This window comes from Symphalangus syndactylus, chromosome 12 (assembly GCF_028878055.3).
Source record: "Symphalangus syndactylus isolate Jambi chromosome 12, NHGRI_mSymSyn1-v2.1_pri, whole genome shotgun sequence".
Classification (NCBI taxonomy): Eukaryota; Metazoa; Chordata; class Mammalia; order Primates; family Hylobatidae; genus Symphalangus; species Symphalangus syndactylus.
This window is the reverse complement of record NC_072441.2, coordinates 73962018-73978215: the sequence shown is the minus strand read 5'-3', so window position 1 is coordinate 73978215 and position 16198 is coordinate 73962018. Positions and strand designations below refer to the sequence as shown.

At 52.2% G+C, this 16198-nt stretch overlaps 5 non-coding genes across 5 annotated transcripts; all 5 read left to right on the top strand.

Moving 5' to 3' along the window:
* Positions 1 to 378: 378 nt before the first annotated feature.
* Positions 379 to 542, top strand: LOC134735071 (U1 spliceosomal RNA). Its single transcript, XR_010117930.1, has one exon. It is a non-coding gene; the product is annotated as a U1 spliceosomal RNA (small nuclear RNA).
* A 3742-nt stretch (positions 543 to 4284) lies between these two features.
* On the top strand, positions 4285 to 4448 carry LOC134735070 (U1 spliceosomal RNA). Its single transcript, XR_010117929.1, has one exon. It is a non-coding gene; the product is annotated as a U1 spliceosomal RNA (small nuclear RNA).
* Positions 4449 to 8189: 3741 nt separating this feature from the next.
* LOC134735069 (U1 spliceosomal RNA) lies at positions 8190 to 8353 on the top strand. The gene has a single exon (XR_010117928.1). It is a non-coding gene; the product is annotated as a U1 spliceosomal RNA (small nuclear RNA).
* A 3741-nt stretch (positions 8354 to 12094) lies between these two features.
* On the top strand, positions 12095 to 12258 carry LOC134735068 (U1 spliceosomal RNA). Its single transcript, XR_010117927.1, has one exon. It is a non-coding gene; the product is annotated as a U1 spliceosomal RNA (small nuclear RNA).
* A 3736-nt stretch (positions 12259 to 15994) lies between these two features.
* LOC134735067 (U1 spliceosomal RNA) lies at positions 15995 to 16158 on the top strand. The gene has a single exon (XR_010117926.1). It is a non-coding gene; the product is annotated as a U1 spliceosomal RNA (small nuclear RNA).
* Positions 16159 to 16198: the final 40 nt, after the last annotated feature.

Genomic DNA, 16198 nt, shown 5'->3' with positions numbered 1-16198 from the left:
ACGAGGCAGCGGGAGGGAATAAAGGGACAGGCGGACGTCACTTCCGCTTGCCGGCTCCGGCAGCGAGAGGGTCGGCTGAGTTGGCGGAGGGTGGTGCGGGAGAGCCGACGGGGACTGGGAAAGGCACTGTCGGTGACATCACGGATAGGGCGACTTCTATGTAGATGAGGCAGCGCAGAGGCTGGCTGCTTGGCCACATGCTGCTTCGCCACGAAGGAGTTCTCGTGCCGTGGGAGGGGGGTTCAGGACCGCTGGTGGGACCTGAGAGTCCCAGCTGTGTGTCAGGGCTAGGAGGGCTCGGGGGTGCGCGGGGCAAGTGACCGTGCGTGTAAAGGGGGAGGCGCGTGAGGCTGTGGCGGGGCGGAGGTGCAGGAGCTCATACTTACCTGGCAGGGGAGATACCATGATCACGAAGGTGGTTTTCCCAGGGCGAGGCTTATCCATTGCACTCCGGATGTGCTGACCCCTGCGATTTCCCCAAATGTGGGAAACTCGACTGCATAATTTGTGGTAGTGGGGGACTGCGTTCGCGCTTTCCCCTGGCTTTTTGTCGTGGTTTGAAGAACAGGCTGCCCGTTAAGCGTTACCGCTTTCTTCCGTTGCTTTGCCGCTTTGGCGGTGCCCTTGGGTGTTATTGTTGCACTCAGGAGGCTGGAAGACAGGAAGTGGCATGTCGCCGTCCTTCTCCTCGCTGGAGAAGTAAGAAGTGTCAGCCGTTGAGTTGTGAGCCTGTTTATCACAAGCTAACTAGCGCGAAGGCTGCATAGCTCTTCCCTTTCAACGTAAGGCTGCTTATTGCAGAAATGGATCCCTGGTCTCCAGTCTCTTGGGTTCTCACGCTCTGTAGGGTCCGGCCCCACAGGGTCGGTGGGTCTCTCCCCGTGTGCAGAGACGAGAGGTTGTAGAAATAGAGACGCGAGACAAAGAGATAAAAGAAAAGGAAGCTGGGCCCGGGGGACCACTACCACCAATGCGCGGAGACCCGTAGTGGCCCCGAATGTCTGCCTGCGCTGTTATTTATTGGATACCAAGCAAAAGGGGCAGGGTAAAGAGTTTGAGTCATCTCCAATGACAGGTAAGGTCACGTGGGTCACGTGTCCGCTGGACAGGGGGCCCTTCCCTGCCTGGCAGCTCAGGCAGAGAGAGAGAGAGAGGAGAGGAGAGGAGAGGAGACAAAGAGAAAGACAGCTTAGGCCATTATTTCTGCATATCAGAGACTAACTAGTACTTTCACTAATTTACTACTGCTATCTAGAAGGCAGAGAGCCAGGCAGGCGGGCAGGATGGAACGTGAAGGCGGACTAGGAGCGTGAGCACTGAAGCACAGCATCACAGGGAGAGGGTTAGGCCTCCGGATAACTGCGGGCAAGCCTGACTGATGTCGGGCCCTCCACAAGAGGTGGAGGAGCAGAGTCTTCTCTAAACTCCCCTGGGGAAAAGGAGGCTCCCTTTCCCGGCCTGCTACGCGGCGGCTGGTGTTCCTTGACACTTTTCGCTACCGCTAGACCACGGTCCGCCTGGCAACGGGCGTCTTCCCAGACGAAGGCGTCACCGCTAGACCCAGGATCCCTTCTGGTGGCCCTGTGCTGGGCATAACGGAAGGCTCGCACTCTTGTCTTCTGGTCACTCCTCACCGTGTCCCTTCAGCTCCTATCTCTGTAGGGCCTGGTTTTTCCTAGGTTATGATTACAGAGCGAGGATTATCATAATATGGGAATAAAGAGATATTACTACCAACTAATGACTATTGATATTGATATATAATCATATCTAAGATCTATCTCTGGTATAACTCTTCTTGTTTTATGTTTTATTATACTGGAACAGCTCGTGTCCTCGGTCTCTTGCCTCGGCGCCTGGGTGTCTTGCCGCCCACGACCCTCCGTGAAAGTTTTCGTGTTTTTCTCTAGCCTCCAGAGTCACGTTTCACACAGCCCCTGCTCCTAACCGCAGCCCCCTCAGGAGTTTGTAGGATTTCTGTGCTAGCGGGGAACGTGTTCTCACTTCACAGAGCCAGGTACCAGCTACGCAGAGGGGGGCTGTTCTCTGGGATGGAAGCAGGGCCTTTGGGGCTCTTGGTGTCCCCGTTCTTTCGAAGACATAACACGCTTACTTTGTGGAGGGGAACGGCTCTCCCGGAGCCCAGGTGCCCTGACGCAATTCATCGAGGCCCGCAGGTCAGAACCGCAGTCTCACCTGTCTTGGCCGACATGCGCTGCGATCCTCCCCGAAATATAAGGCGGGAAGATTTATGAGGAGACGGGTCCAGTTTCCCTACTCTCTCCTGCCGTTTTCATAGCTAGTCTTTGTTCAGACTTTATTGAAGCGACAGCTTCTTGTTTGACGTCCCGCTTCTACATCCTACATCCACTGCCAGGCAACCTTCTAGTCAGCAAGCCGACCCACCCTTCCCACCCGCAAGCAGCCCTTTCCTATTTCTGGCGCCAGTGTAATCCCCCGTCAATCTTTCTTCAAGCCCCCGCTTATCACCTTCACGGACAGAAAATACGTAGCTGTCTCTCAACCTGCGGTTTGCACCTGACGTGCGTCAGTAGCCTGGCAAATTCCTTAATACCCCTTCTCAAATGGCACTGACAATTCGTCTCCTTTTAACTCCCAGAAGTGTCTAATTGCTTTTGTCCCTGCACTAGATGAGTAGTAAGTAGTGTTTCAGTACAGAAGAAAACCCCAGGCCTAGCGACGGCGGTTCGGGGCTTTTTGCCAGCCTCTCCCAGGGTGCGTTTTCTGACCTCACCAGTTTTCTGAGCAACTGAGGTCAGGAATGTGAGACCAGCCTGACCAACATGGCGAAACCCCGTCTGTACTAAAAATACAAAAAGAACAAAACAAAACAAAATTGACCAGCGTGGTGGTGTATGTCAGTAAGTCTGTAATCCCAACTACTCAGGAGGCTGAGGCAGGAGAATCGCTTGAACCCAGGAGGCAGAGGTTGCCGTGAGCTGAGATCCTGCCACTGCAATACAGCCTGGGCAACAGAGTGAGGCCCTGTCAAAAAAAGAAAGAAAGAAAGAAAAAAGAGAAAAAAGCAAAACAATTAGCAGGTTAGTAGAAATATAATGCACACGAGAATGATCATCATGAAGACGATCTGTATTGCAGAATAGTAAGGGATCCTATTCCATTAGGGAGCCAACTGAAAACATCAAATCCCAGTTCACACCCCAGGGTGTGATGTCACGTGCCTGTAGTCCCAGCTACTCGGGAGGATTAGTAAGGAGGTTTGCTTGAATTCATGAGGTCAAGGCAGAAGCAACCCTGATCATGTCCCTGTACTCCAGCCCGGTGGACAGTGAGACCTTGTCTCAAAAACAAACAAAAAAAAACAGACGAAAAACCCCACAAAGCCAGACAACAACAACAAATCTTCGCCTCACTCTGAAATGACAGCGGCAAACATCACTTTGCTATTGGAAAATTGAAAGGAAAACACTCCCTCTTGCTGTCAACCTGCCCTCCTGCTCTAACATGTCTGACCCATGGCTCAAAATGCCCAAAAGCTGATGTACTCAATTTCACTTACCTGTTCTGCACCAGCATTTATTTTTGTGTGGAGGAGATCACCATGCATGGTCCTATACATGTGTAACGGTATGGAATGATGAAGGGCAGTGTCCTTTAGGATATTTGGAGATATATATCTATATATATATATCTATATATATATATACACACCTGAAGTAACCAATCATTACATATATATATGTAAGCGGAATCCTTCATCACAAAGATAAGGATGTGAAGAAAACGAGGTTCTTTTGTAACCCTAAACGTTCTAGTCTGCGCATCACAAGCCATTATTTGAAGAAGGGTGCCCAGGCTCCAGCTGGTCGCCGAAAGGTTGCTCCGCAACGGAGGCTAAGCACCAGCTTCTTTGGGAGAGAACAGACGAGGCAGCGGGAGGGAATAAAGGGACAGGCGGACGTCACTTCCGCTTGCCGGCTCCGGCAGCGAGAGGGTCGGCTGAGTTGGCGGAGGGTGGTGCGGGAGAGCCGACGGGGACTGGGAAAGGCACTGTCGGTGACATCACGGATAGGGCGACTTCTATGTAGATGAGGCAGCGCAGAGGCTGGCTGCTTGGCCACATGCTGCTTCGCCACGAAGGAGTTCTCGTGCCGTGGGAGGGGGGTTCAGGACCGCTGGTGGGACCTGAGAGTCCCAGCTGTGTGTCAGGGCTAGGAGGGCTCGGGGGTGCGCGGGGCAAGTGACCGTGCGTGTAAAGGGGGAGGCGCGTGAGGCTGTGGCGGGGCGGAGGTGCAGGAGCTCATACTTACCTGGCAGGGGAGATACCATGATCACGAAGGTGGTTTTCCCAGGGCGAGGCTTATCCATTGCACTCCGGATGTGCTGACCCCTGCGATTTCCCCAAATGTGGGAAACTCGACTGCATAATTTGTGGTAGTGGGGGACTGCGTTCGCGCTTTCCCCTGGCTTTTTGTCGTGGTTTGAAGAACAGGCTGCCCGTTAAGCGTTACCGCTTTCTTCCGTTGCTTTGCCGCTTTGGCGGTGCCCTTGGGTGTTATTGTTGCACTCAGGAGGCTGGAAGACAGGAAGTGGCATGTCGCCGTCCTTCTCCTCGCTGGAGAAGTAAGAAGTGTCAGCCGTTGAGTTGTGAGCCTGTTTATCACAAGCTAACTAGCGCGAAGGCTGCATAGCTCTTCCCTTTCAACGTAAGGCTGCTTATTGCAGAAATGGATCCCTGGTCTCCAGTCTCTTGGGTTCTCACGCTCTGTAGGGTCCGGCCCCACAGGGTCGGTGGGTCTCTCCCCGTGTGCAGAGACGAGAGGTTGTAGAAATAGAGACGCGAGACAAAGAGATAAAAGAAAAGGAAGCTGGGCCCGGGGGACCACTACCACCAATGCGCGGAGACCCGTAGTGGCCCCGAATGTCTGCCTGCGCTGTTATTTATTGGATACCAAGCAAAAGGGGCAGGGTAAAGAGTTTGAGTCATCTCCAATGACAGGTAAGGTCACGTGGGTCACGTGTCCGCTGGACAGGGGGCCCTTCCCTGCCTGGCAGCTCAGGCAGAGAGAGAGAGAGAGGAGAGGAGAGGAGAGGAGACAAAGAGAAAGACAGCTTAGGCCATTATTTCTGCATATCAGAGACTAACTAGTACTTTCACTAATTTACTACTGCTATCTAGAAGGCAGAGAGCCAGGCAGGCGGGCAGGATGGAACGTGAAGGCGGACTAGGAGCGTGAGCACTGAAGCACAGCATCACAGGGAGAGGGTTAGGCCTCCGGATAACTGCGGGCAAGCCTGACTGATGTCGGGCCCTCCACAAGAGGTGGAGGAGCAGAGTCTTCTCTAAACTCCCCTGGGGAAAAGGAGGCTCCCTTTCCCGGCCTGCTACGCGGCGGCTGGTGTTCCTTGACACTTTTCGCTACCGCTAGACCACGGTCCGCCTGGCAACGGGCGTCTTCCCAGACGAAGGCGTCACCGCTAGACCCAGGATCCCTTCTGGTGGCCCTGTGCTGGGCATAACGGAAGGCTCGCACTCTTGTCTTCTGGTCACTCCTCACCGTGTCCCTTCAGCTCCTATCTCTGTAGGGCCTGGTTTTTCCTAGGTTATGATTACAGAGCGAGGATTATCATAATATGGGAATAAAGAGATATTACTACCAACTAATGACTATTGATATTGATATATAATCATATCTAAGATCTATCTCTGGTATAACTCTTCTTGTTTTATGCTTTATTATACTGGAACAGCTCGTGTCCTCGGTCTCTTGCCTCGGCGCCTGGGTGTCTTGCCGCCCACGACCCTCCGTGAAAGTTTTCGTGTTTTTCTCTAGCCTCCAGAGTCACGTTTCACACAGCCCCTGCTCCTAACCGCAGCCCCCTCAGGAGTTTGTAGGATTTCTGTGCTAGCGGGGAACGTGTTCTCACTTCACAGAGCCAGGTACCAGCTACGCAGAGGGGGGCTGTTCTCTGGGATGGAAGCAGGGCCTTTGGGGCTCTTGGTGTCCCCGTTCTTTCGAAGACATAACACGCTTACTTTGTGGAGGGGAACGGCTCTCCCGGAGCCCAGGTGCCCTGACGCAATTCATCGAGGCCCGCAGGTCAGAACCGCAGTCTCACCTGTCTTGGCCGACATGCGCTGCGATCCTCCCCGAAATATAAGGCGGGAAGATTTATGAGGAGACGGGTCCAGTTTCCCTACTCTCTCCTGCCGTTTTCATAGCTAGTCTTTGTTCAGACTTTATTGAAGCGACAGCTTCTTGTTTGACGTCCCGCTTCTACATCCTACATCCACTGCCAGGCAACCTTCTAGTCAGCAAGCCGACCCACCCTTCCCACCCGCAAGCAGCCCTTTCCTATTTCTGGCGCCAGTGTAATCCCCCGTCAATCTTTCTTCAAGCCCCCGCTTATCACCTTCACGGACAGAAAATACGTAGCTGTCTCTCAACCTGCGGTTTGCACCTGACGTGCGTCAGTAGCCTGGCAAATTCCTTAATACCCCTTCTCAAATGGCACTGACAATTCGTCTCCTTTTAACTCCCAGAAGTGTCTAATTGCTTTTGTCCCTGCACTAGATGAGTAGTAAGTAGTGTTTCAGTACAGAAGAAAACCCCAGGCCTAGCGACGGCGGTTCGGGGCTTTTTGCCAGCCTCTCCCAGGGTGCGTTTTCTGACCTCACCAGTTTTCTGAGCAACTGAGGTCAGGAATGTGAGACCAGCCTGACCAACATGGCGAAACCCCGTCTGTACTAAAAATACAAAAAGAACAAAACAAAACAAAATTGACCAGCGTGGTGGTGTATGTCAGTAAGTCTGTAATCCCAACTACTCAGGAGGCTGAGGCAGGAGAATCGCTTGAACCCAGGAGGCAGAGGTTGCCGTGAGCTGAGATCCTGCCACTGCAATACAGCCTGGGCAACAGAGTGAGGCCCTGTCAAAAAAAGAAAGAAAGAAAGAAAAAAGAGAAAAAAGCAAAACAATTAGCAGGTTAGTAGAAATATAATGCACACGAGAATGATCATCATGAAGACGATCTGTATTCCAGAATAGTAAGGGATCCTATTCCATTAGGGAGCCAACTGAAAACATCAAATCCCAGTTCACACCCCAGGGTGTGATGTCACGTGCCTGTAGTCCCAGCTACTCGGGAGGATTAGTAAGGAGGTTTGCTTGAATTCATGAGGTCAAGGCAGAAGCAACCCTGATCATGTCCCTGTACTCCAGCCCGGTGGACAGTGAGACCTTGTCTCAAAAACAAACAAAAAAAACAGACGAAAAACCCCACAAAGCCAGACAACAACAACAAATCTTCGCCTCACTCTGAAATGACAGCGGCAAACATCACTTTGCTATTGGAAAATTGAAAGGAAAACACTCCCTCTTGCTGTCAACCTGCCCTCCTGCTCTAACATGTCTGACCCATGGCTCAAAATGCCCAAAAGCTGATGTACTCAATTTCACTTACCTGTTCTGCACCAGCATTTATTTTTGTGTGGAGGAGATCACCATGCATGGTCCTATACATGTGTAACGGTATGGAATGATGAAGGGCAGTGTCCTTTAGGATATTTGGAGATATATATCTATATATATATATCTATATATATATATACACACCTGAAGAAACCAATCATTACATATATATATGTAAGCGGAATCCTTCATCACAAAGATAAGGATGTGAAGAAAACGAGGTTCTTTTGTAACCCTAAACGTTCTAGTCTGCGCATCACAAGCCATTATTTGAAGAAGGGTGCCCAGGCTCCAGCTGGTCGCCGAAAGGTTGCTCCGCAACGGAGGCTAAGCACCAGCTTCTTTGGGAGAGAACAGACGAGGCAGCGGGAGGGAATAAAGGGACAGGCGGACGTCACTTCCGCTTGCCGGCTCCAGCAGCGAGAGGGTCGGCTGAGTTGGCGGAGGGTGGTGCGGGAGAGCCGACGGGGACTGGGAAAGGCACTGTCGGTGACATCACGGATAGGGCGACTTCTATGTAGATGAGGCAGCGCAGAGGCTGGCTGCTTGGCCACATGCTGCTTCGCCACGAAGGAGTTCTCGTGCCGTGGGAGGGGGGTTCAGGACCGCTGGTGGGACCTGAGAGTCCCAGCTGTGTGTCAGGGCTAGGAGGGCTCGGGGGTGCGCGGGGCAAGTGACCGTGCGTGTAAAGGGGGAGGCGCGTGAGGCTGTGGCGGGGCGGAGGTGCAGGAGCTCATACTTACCTGGCAGGGGAGATACCATGATCACGAAGGTGGTTTTCCCAGGGCGAGGCTTATCCATTGCACTCCGGATGTGCTGACCCCTGCGATTTCCCCAAATGTGGGAAACTCGACTGCATAATTTGTGGTAGTGGGGGACTGCGTTCGCGCTTTCCCCTGGCTTTTTGTCGTGGTTTGAAGAACAGGCTGCCCGTTAAGCGTTACCGCTTTCTTCCGTTGCTTTGCCGCTTTGGCGGTGCCCTTGGGTGTTATTGTTGCACTCAGGAGGCTGGAAGACAGGAAGTGGCATGTCGCCGTCCTTCTCCTCGCTGGAGAAGTAAGAAGTGTCAGCCGTTGAGTTGTGAGCCTGTTTATCACAAGCTAACTAGCGCGAAGGCTGCATAGCTCTTCCCTTTCAACGTAAGGCTGCTTATTGCAGAAATGGATCCCTGGTCTCCAGTCTCTTGGGTTCTCACGCTCTGTAGGGTCCGGCCCCACAGGGTCGGTGGGTCTCTCCCCGTGTGCAGAGACGAGAGGTTGTAGAAATAGAGACGCGAGACAAAGAGATAAAAGAAAAGGAAGCTGGGCCCGGGGGACCACTACCACCAATGCGCGGAGACCCGTAGTGGCCCCGAATGTCTGCCTGCGCTGTTATTTATTGGATACCAAGCAAAAGGGGCAGGGTAAAGAGTTTGAGTCATCTCCAATGACAGGTAAGGTCACGTGGGTCACGTGTCCGCTGGACAGGGGGCCCTTCCCTGCCTGGCAGCTCAGGCAGAGAGAGAGAGAGAGGAGAGGAGAGGAGAGGAGACAAAGAGAAAGACAGCTTAGGCCATTATTTCTGCATATCAGAGACTAACTAGTACTTTCACTAATTTACTACTGCTATCTAGAAGGCAGAGAGCCAGGCAGGCGGGCAGGATGGAACGTGAAGGCGGACTAGGAGCGTGAGCACTGAAGCACAGCATCACAGGGAGAGGGTTAGGCCTCCGGATAACTGCGGGCAAGCCTGACTGATGTCGGGCCCTCCACAAGAGGTGGAGGAGCAGAGTCTTCTCTAAACTCCCCTGGGGAAAAGGAGGCTCCCTTTCCCGGCCTGCTACGCGGCGGCTGGTGTTCCTTGACACTTTTCGCTACCGCTAGACCACGGTCCGCCTGGCAACGGGCGTCTTCCCAGACGAAGGCGTCACCGCTAGACCCAGGATCCCTTCTGGTGGCCCTGTGCTGGGCATAACGGAAGGCTCGCACTCTTGTCTTCTGGTCACTCCTCACCGTGTCCCTTCAGCTCCTATCTCTGTAGGGCCTGGTTTTTCCTAGGTTATGATTACAGAGCGAGGATTATCATAATATGGGAATAAAGAGATATTACTACCAACTAATGACTATTGATATTGATATATAATCATATCTAAGATCTATCTCTGGTATAACTCTTCTTGTTTTATGCTTTATTATACTGGAACAGCTCGTGTCCTCGGTCTCTTGCCTCGGCGCCTGGGTGTCTTGCCGCCCACGACCCTCCGTGAAAGTTTTCGTGTTTTTCTCTAGCCTCCAGAGTCACGTTTCACACAGCCCCTGCTCCTAACCGCAGCCCCCTCAGGAGTTTGTAGGATTTCTGTGCTAGCGGGGAACGTGTTCTCACTTCACAGAGCCAGGTACCAGCTACGCAGAGGGGGGCTGTTCTCTGGGATGGAAGCAGGGCCTTTGGGGCTCTTGGTGTCCCCGTTCTTTCGAAGACATAACACGCTTACTTTGTGGAGGGGAACGGCTCTCCCGGAGCCCAGGTGCCCTGACGCAATTCATCGAGGCCCGCAGGTCAGAACCGCAGTCTCACCTGTCTTGGCCGACATGCGCTGCGATCCTCCCCGAAATATAAGGCGGGAAGATTTATGAGGAGACGGGTCCAGTTTCCCTACTCTCTCCTGCCGTTTTCATAGCTAGTCTTTGTTCAGACTTTATTGAAGCGACAGCTTCTTGTTTGACGTCCCGCTTCTACATCCTACATCCACTGCCAGGCAACCTTCTAGTCAGCAAGCCGACCCACCCTTCCCACCCGCAAGCAGCCCTTTCCTATTTCTGGCGCCAGTGTAATCCCCCGTCAATCTTTCTTCAAGCCCCCGCTTATCACCTTCACGGACAGAAAATACGTAGCTGTCTCTCAACCTGCGGTTTGCACCTGACGTGCGTCAGTAGCCTGGCAAATTCCTTAATACCCCTTCTCAAATGGCACTGACAATTCGTCTCCTTTTAACTCCCAGAAGTGTCTAATTGCTTTTGTCCCTGCACTAGATGAGTAGTAAGTAGTGTTTCAGTACAGAAGAAAACCCCAGGCCTAGCGACGGCGGTTCGGGGCTTTTTGCCAGCCTCTCCCAGGGTGCGTTTTCTGACCTCACCAGTTTTCTGAGCAACTGAGGTCAGGAATGTGAGACCAGCCTGACCAACATGGCGAAACCCCGTCTGTACTAAAAATACAAAAAGAACAAAACAAAACAAAATTGACCAGCGTGGTGGTGTATGTCAGTAAGTCTGTAATCCCAACTACTCAGGAGGCTGAGGCAGGAGAATCGCTTGAACCCAGGAGGCAGAGGTTGCCGTGAGCTGAGATCCTGCCACTGCAATACAGCCTGGGCAACAGAGTGAGGCCCTGTCAAAAAAAGAAAGAAAGAAAGAAAAAAGAGAAAAAAGCAAAACAATTAGCAGGTTAGTAGAAATATAATGCACACGAGAATGATCATCATGAAGACGATCTGTATTCCAGAATAGTAAGGGATCCTATTCCATTAGGGAGCCAACTGAAAACATCAAATCCCAGTTCACACCCCAGGGTGTGATGTCACGTGCCTGTAGTCCCAGCTACTCGGGAGGATTAGTAAGGAGGTTTGCTTGAATTCATGAGGTCAAGGCAGAAGCAACCCTGATCATGTCCCTGTACTCCAGCCCGGTGGACAGTGAGACCTTGTCTCAAAAACAAACAAAAAAAACAGACGAAAAACCCCACAAAGCCAGACAACAACAACAAATCTTCGCCTCACTCTGAAATGACAGCGGCAAACATCACTTTGCTATTGGAAAATTGAAAGGAAAACACTCCCTCTTGCTGTCAACCTGCCCTCCTGCTCTAACATGTCTGACCCATGGCTCAAAATGCCCAAAAGCTGATGTACTCAATTTCACTTACCTGTTCTGCACCAGCATTTATTTTTGTGTGGAGGAGATCACCATGCATGGTCCTATACATGTGTAACGGTATGGAATGATGAAGGGCAGTGTCCTTTAGGATATTTGGAGATATATATCTATATATATATATCTATATATATATATACACACCTGAAGAAACCAATCATTACATATATATATGTAAGCGGAATCCTTCATCACAAAGATAAGGATGTGAAGAAAACGAGGTTCTTTTGTAACCCTAAACGTTCTAGTCTGCGCATCACAAGCCATTATTTGAAGAAGGGTGCCCAGGCTCCAGCTGGTCGCCGAAAGGTTGCTCCGCAACGGAGGCTAAGCACCAGCTTCTTTGGGAGAGAACAGACGAGGCAGCGGGAGGGAATAAAGGGACAGGCGGACGTCACTTCCGCTTGCCGGCTCCGGCAGCGAGAGGGTCGGCTGAGTTGGCGGAGGGTGGTGCGGGAGAGCCGACGGGGACTGGGAAAGGCACTGTCGGTGACATCACGGATAGGGCGACTTCTATGTAGATGAGGCAGCGCAGAGGCTGGCTGCTTGGCCACATGCTGCTTCGCCACGAAGGAGTTCTCGTGCCGTGGGAGGGGGGTTCAGGACCGCTGGTGGGACCTGAGAGTCCCAGCTGTGTGTCAGGGCTAGGAGGGCTCGGGGGTGCGCGGGGCAAGTGACCGTGCGTGTAAAGGGGGAGGCGCGTGAGGCTGTGGCGGGGCGGAGGTGCAGGAGCTCATACTTACCTGGCAGGGGAGATACCATGATCACGAAGGTGGTTTTCCCAGGGCGAGGCTTATCCATTGCACTCCGGATGTGCTGACCCCTGCGATTTCCCCAAATGTGGGAAACTCGACTGCATAATTTGTGGTAGTGGGGGACTGCGTTCGCGCTTTCCCCTGGCTTTTTGTCGTGGTTTGAAGAACAGGCTGCCCGTTAAGCGTTACCGCTTTCTTCCGTTGCTTTGCCGCTTTGGCGGTGCCCTTGGGTGTTATTGTTGCACTCAGGAGGCTGGAAGACAGGAAGTGGCATGTCGCCGTCCTTCTCCTCGCTGGAGAAGTAAGAAGTGTCAGCCGTTGAGTTGTGAGCCTGTTTATCACAAGCTAACTAGCGCGAAGGCTGCATAGCTCTTCCCTTTCAACGTAAGGCTGCTTATTGCAGAAATGGATCCCTGGTCTCCAGTCTCTTGGGTTCTCACGCTCTGTAGGGTCCGGCCCCACAGGGTCGGTGGGTCTCTCCCCGTGTGCAGAGACGAGAGGTTGTAGAAATAGAGACGCGAGACAAAGAGATAAAAGAAAAGGAAGCTGGGCCCGGGGGACCACTACCACCAATGCGCGGAGACCCGTAGTGGCCCCGAATGTCTGCCTGCGCTGTTATTTATTGGATACCAAGCAAAAGGGGCAGGGTAAAGAGTTTGAGTCATCTCCAATGACAGGTAAGGTCACGTGGGTCACGTGTCCGCTGGACAGGGGGCCCTTCCCTGCCTGGCAGCTGAGGCAGAGAGAGAGAGAGAGGAGAGGAGAGGAGACAAAGAGAAAGACAGCTTAGGCCATTATTTCTGCATATCAGAGACTAACTAGTACTTTCACTAATTTACTACTGCTATCTAGAAGGCAGAGAGCCAGGCAGGCGGGCAGGATGGAACGTGAAGGCGGACTAGGAGCGTGAGCACTGAAGCACAGCATCACAGGGAGAGGGTTAGGCCTCCGGATAACTGCGGGCAAGCCTGACTGATGTCGGGCCCTCCACAAGAGGTGGAGGAGCAGAGTCTTCTCTAAACTCCCCTGGGGAAAAGGAGGCTCCCTTTCCCGGCCTGCTACGCGGCGGCTGGTGTTCCTTGACACTTTTCGCTACCGCTAGACCACGGTCCGCCTGGCAACGGGCGTCTTCCCAGACGAAGGCGTCACCGCTAGACCCAGGATCCCTTCTGGTGGCCCTGTGCTGGGCATAACGGAAGGCTCGCACTCTTGTCTTCTGGTCACTCCTCACCGTGTCCCTTCAGCTCCTATCTCTGTAGGGCCTGGTTTTTCCTAGGTTATGATTACAGAGCGAGGATTATCATAATATGGGAATAAAGAGATATTACTACCAACTAATGACTATTGATATTGATATATAATCATATCTAAGATCTATCTCTGGTATAACTCTTCTTGTTTTATGTTTTATTATACTGGAACAGCTCGTGTCCTCGGTCTCTTGCCTCGGCGCCTGGGTGTCTTGCCGCCCACGACCCTCCGTGAAAGTTTTCGTGTTTTTCTCTAGCCTCCAGAGTCACGTTTCACACAGCCCCTGCTCCTAACCGCAGCCCCCTCAGGAGTTTGTAGGATTTCTGTGCTAGCGGGGAACGTGTTCTCACTTCACAGAGCCAGGTACCAGCTACGCAGAGGGGGGCTGTTCTCTGGGATGGAAGCAGGGCCTTTGGGGCTCTTGGTGTCCCCGTTCTTTCGAAGACATAACACGCTTACTTTGTGGAGGGGAACGGCTCTCCCGGAGCCCAGGTGCCCTGACGCAATTCATCGAGGCCCGCAGGTCAGAACCGCAGTCTCACCTGTCTTGGCCGACATGCGCTGCGATCCTCCCCGAAATATAAGGCGGGAAGATTTATGAGGAGACGGGTCCAGTTTCCCTACTCTCTCCTGCCGTTTTCATAGCTAGTCTTTGTTCAGACTTTATTGAAGCGACAGCTTCTTGTTTGACGTCCCGCTTCTACATCCTACATCCACTGCCAGGCAACCTTCTAGTCAGCAAGCCGACCCACCCTTCCCACCCGCAAGCAGCCCTTTCCTATTTCTGGCGCCAGTGTAATCCCCCGTCAATCTTTCTTCAAGCCCCCGCTTATCACCTTCACGGACAGAAAATACGTAGCTGTCTCTCAACCTGCGGTTTGCACCTGACGTGCGTCAGTAGCCTGGCAAATTCCTTAATACCCCTTCTCAAATGGCACTGACAATTCGTCTCCTTTTAACTCCCAGAAGTGTCTAATTGCTTTTGTCCCTGCACTAGATGAGTAGTAAGTAGTGTTTCAGTACAGAAGAAAACCCCAGGCCTAGCGACGGCGGTTCGGGGCTTTTTGCCAGCCTCTCCCAGGGTGCGTTTTCTGACCTCACCAGTTTTCTGAGCAACTGAGGTCAGGAATGTGAGACCAGCCTGACCAACATGGCGAAACCCCGTCTGTACTAAAAATACAAAAAGAACAAAACAAAACAAAATTGACCAGCGTGGTGGTGTATGTCAGTAAGTCTGTAATCCCAACTACTCAGGAGGCTGAGGCAGGAGAATCGCTTGAACCCAGGAGGCAGAGGTTGCCGTGAGCTGAGATCCTGCCACTGCAATACAGCCTGGGCAACAGAGTGAGGCCCTGTCAAAAAAAGAAAGAAAGAAAGAAAAAAGAGAAAAAAGCAAAACAATTAGCAGGTTAGTAGAAATATAATGCACACGAGAATGATCATCATGAAGACGATCTGTATTCCAGAATAGTAAGGGATCCTATTCCATTAGGGAGCCAACTGAAAACATCAAATCCCAGTTCACACCCCAGGGTGTGATGTCACGTGCCTGTAGTCCCAGCTACTCGGGAGGATTAGTAAGGAGGTTTGCTTGAATTCATGAGGTCAAGGCAGAAGCAACCCTGATCATGTCCCTGTACTCCAGCCCGGTGGACAGTGAGACCTTGTCTCAAAAACAAACAAAAAAAACAGACGAAAAACCCCACAAAGCCAGACAACAACAACAAATCTTCGCCTCACTCTGAAATGACAGCGGCAAACATCACTTTGCTATTGGAAAATTGAAAGGAAAACACTCCCTCTTGCTGTCAACCTGCCCTCCTGCTCTAACATGTCTGACCCATGGCTCAAAATGCCCAAAAGCTGATGTACTCAATTTCACTTACCTGTTCTGCACCAGCATTTATTTTTGTGTGGAGGAGATCACCATGCATGGTCCTATACATGTGTAACGGTATGGAATGATGAAGGGCAGTGTCCTTTAGGATATTTGGAGATATATATCTATATATATATATCTATATATATATATACACACCTGAAGAAACCAATCATTACATATATATATGTAAGCGGAATCCTTCATCACAAAGATAAGGATGTGAAGAAAACGAGGTTCTTTTGTAACCCTAAACGTTCTAGTCTGCGCATCACAAGCCATTATTTGAAGAAGGGTGCCCAGGCTCCAGCTGGTCGCCGAAAGGTTGCTCCGCAACGGAGGCTAAGCACCAGCTTCTTTGGGAGAGAACAGACGAGGCAGCGGGAGGGAATAAAGGGACAGGCGGACGTCACTTCCGCTTGCCGGCTCCGGCAGCGAGAGGGTCGGCTGAGTTGGCGGAGGGTGGTGCGGGAGAGCCGACGGGGACTGGGAAAGGCACTGTCGGTGACATCACGGATAGGGCGACTTCTATGTAGATGAGGCAGCGCAGAGGCTGGCTGCTTGGCCACATGCTGCTTCGCCACGAAGGAGTTCTCGTGCCGTGGGAGGGGGGTTCAGGACCGCTGGTGGGACCTGAGAGTCCCAGCTGTGTGTCAGGGCTAGGAGGGCTCGGGGGTGCGCGGGGCAAGTGACCGTGCGTGTAAAGGGGGAGGCGCGTGAGGCTGTGGCGGGGCGGAGGTGCAGGAGCTCATACTTACCTGGCAGGGGAGATACCATGATCACGAAGGTGGTTTTCCCAGGGCGAGGCTTATCCATTGCACTCCGGATGTGCTGACCCCTGCGATTTCCCCAAATGTGGGAAACTCGACTGCATAATTTGTGGTAGTGGGGGACTGCGTTCGCGCTTTCCCCTGGCTTTTTGTCGTGGTTTGAAGAACAGGCTGCCCGTTAAGC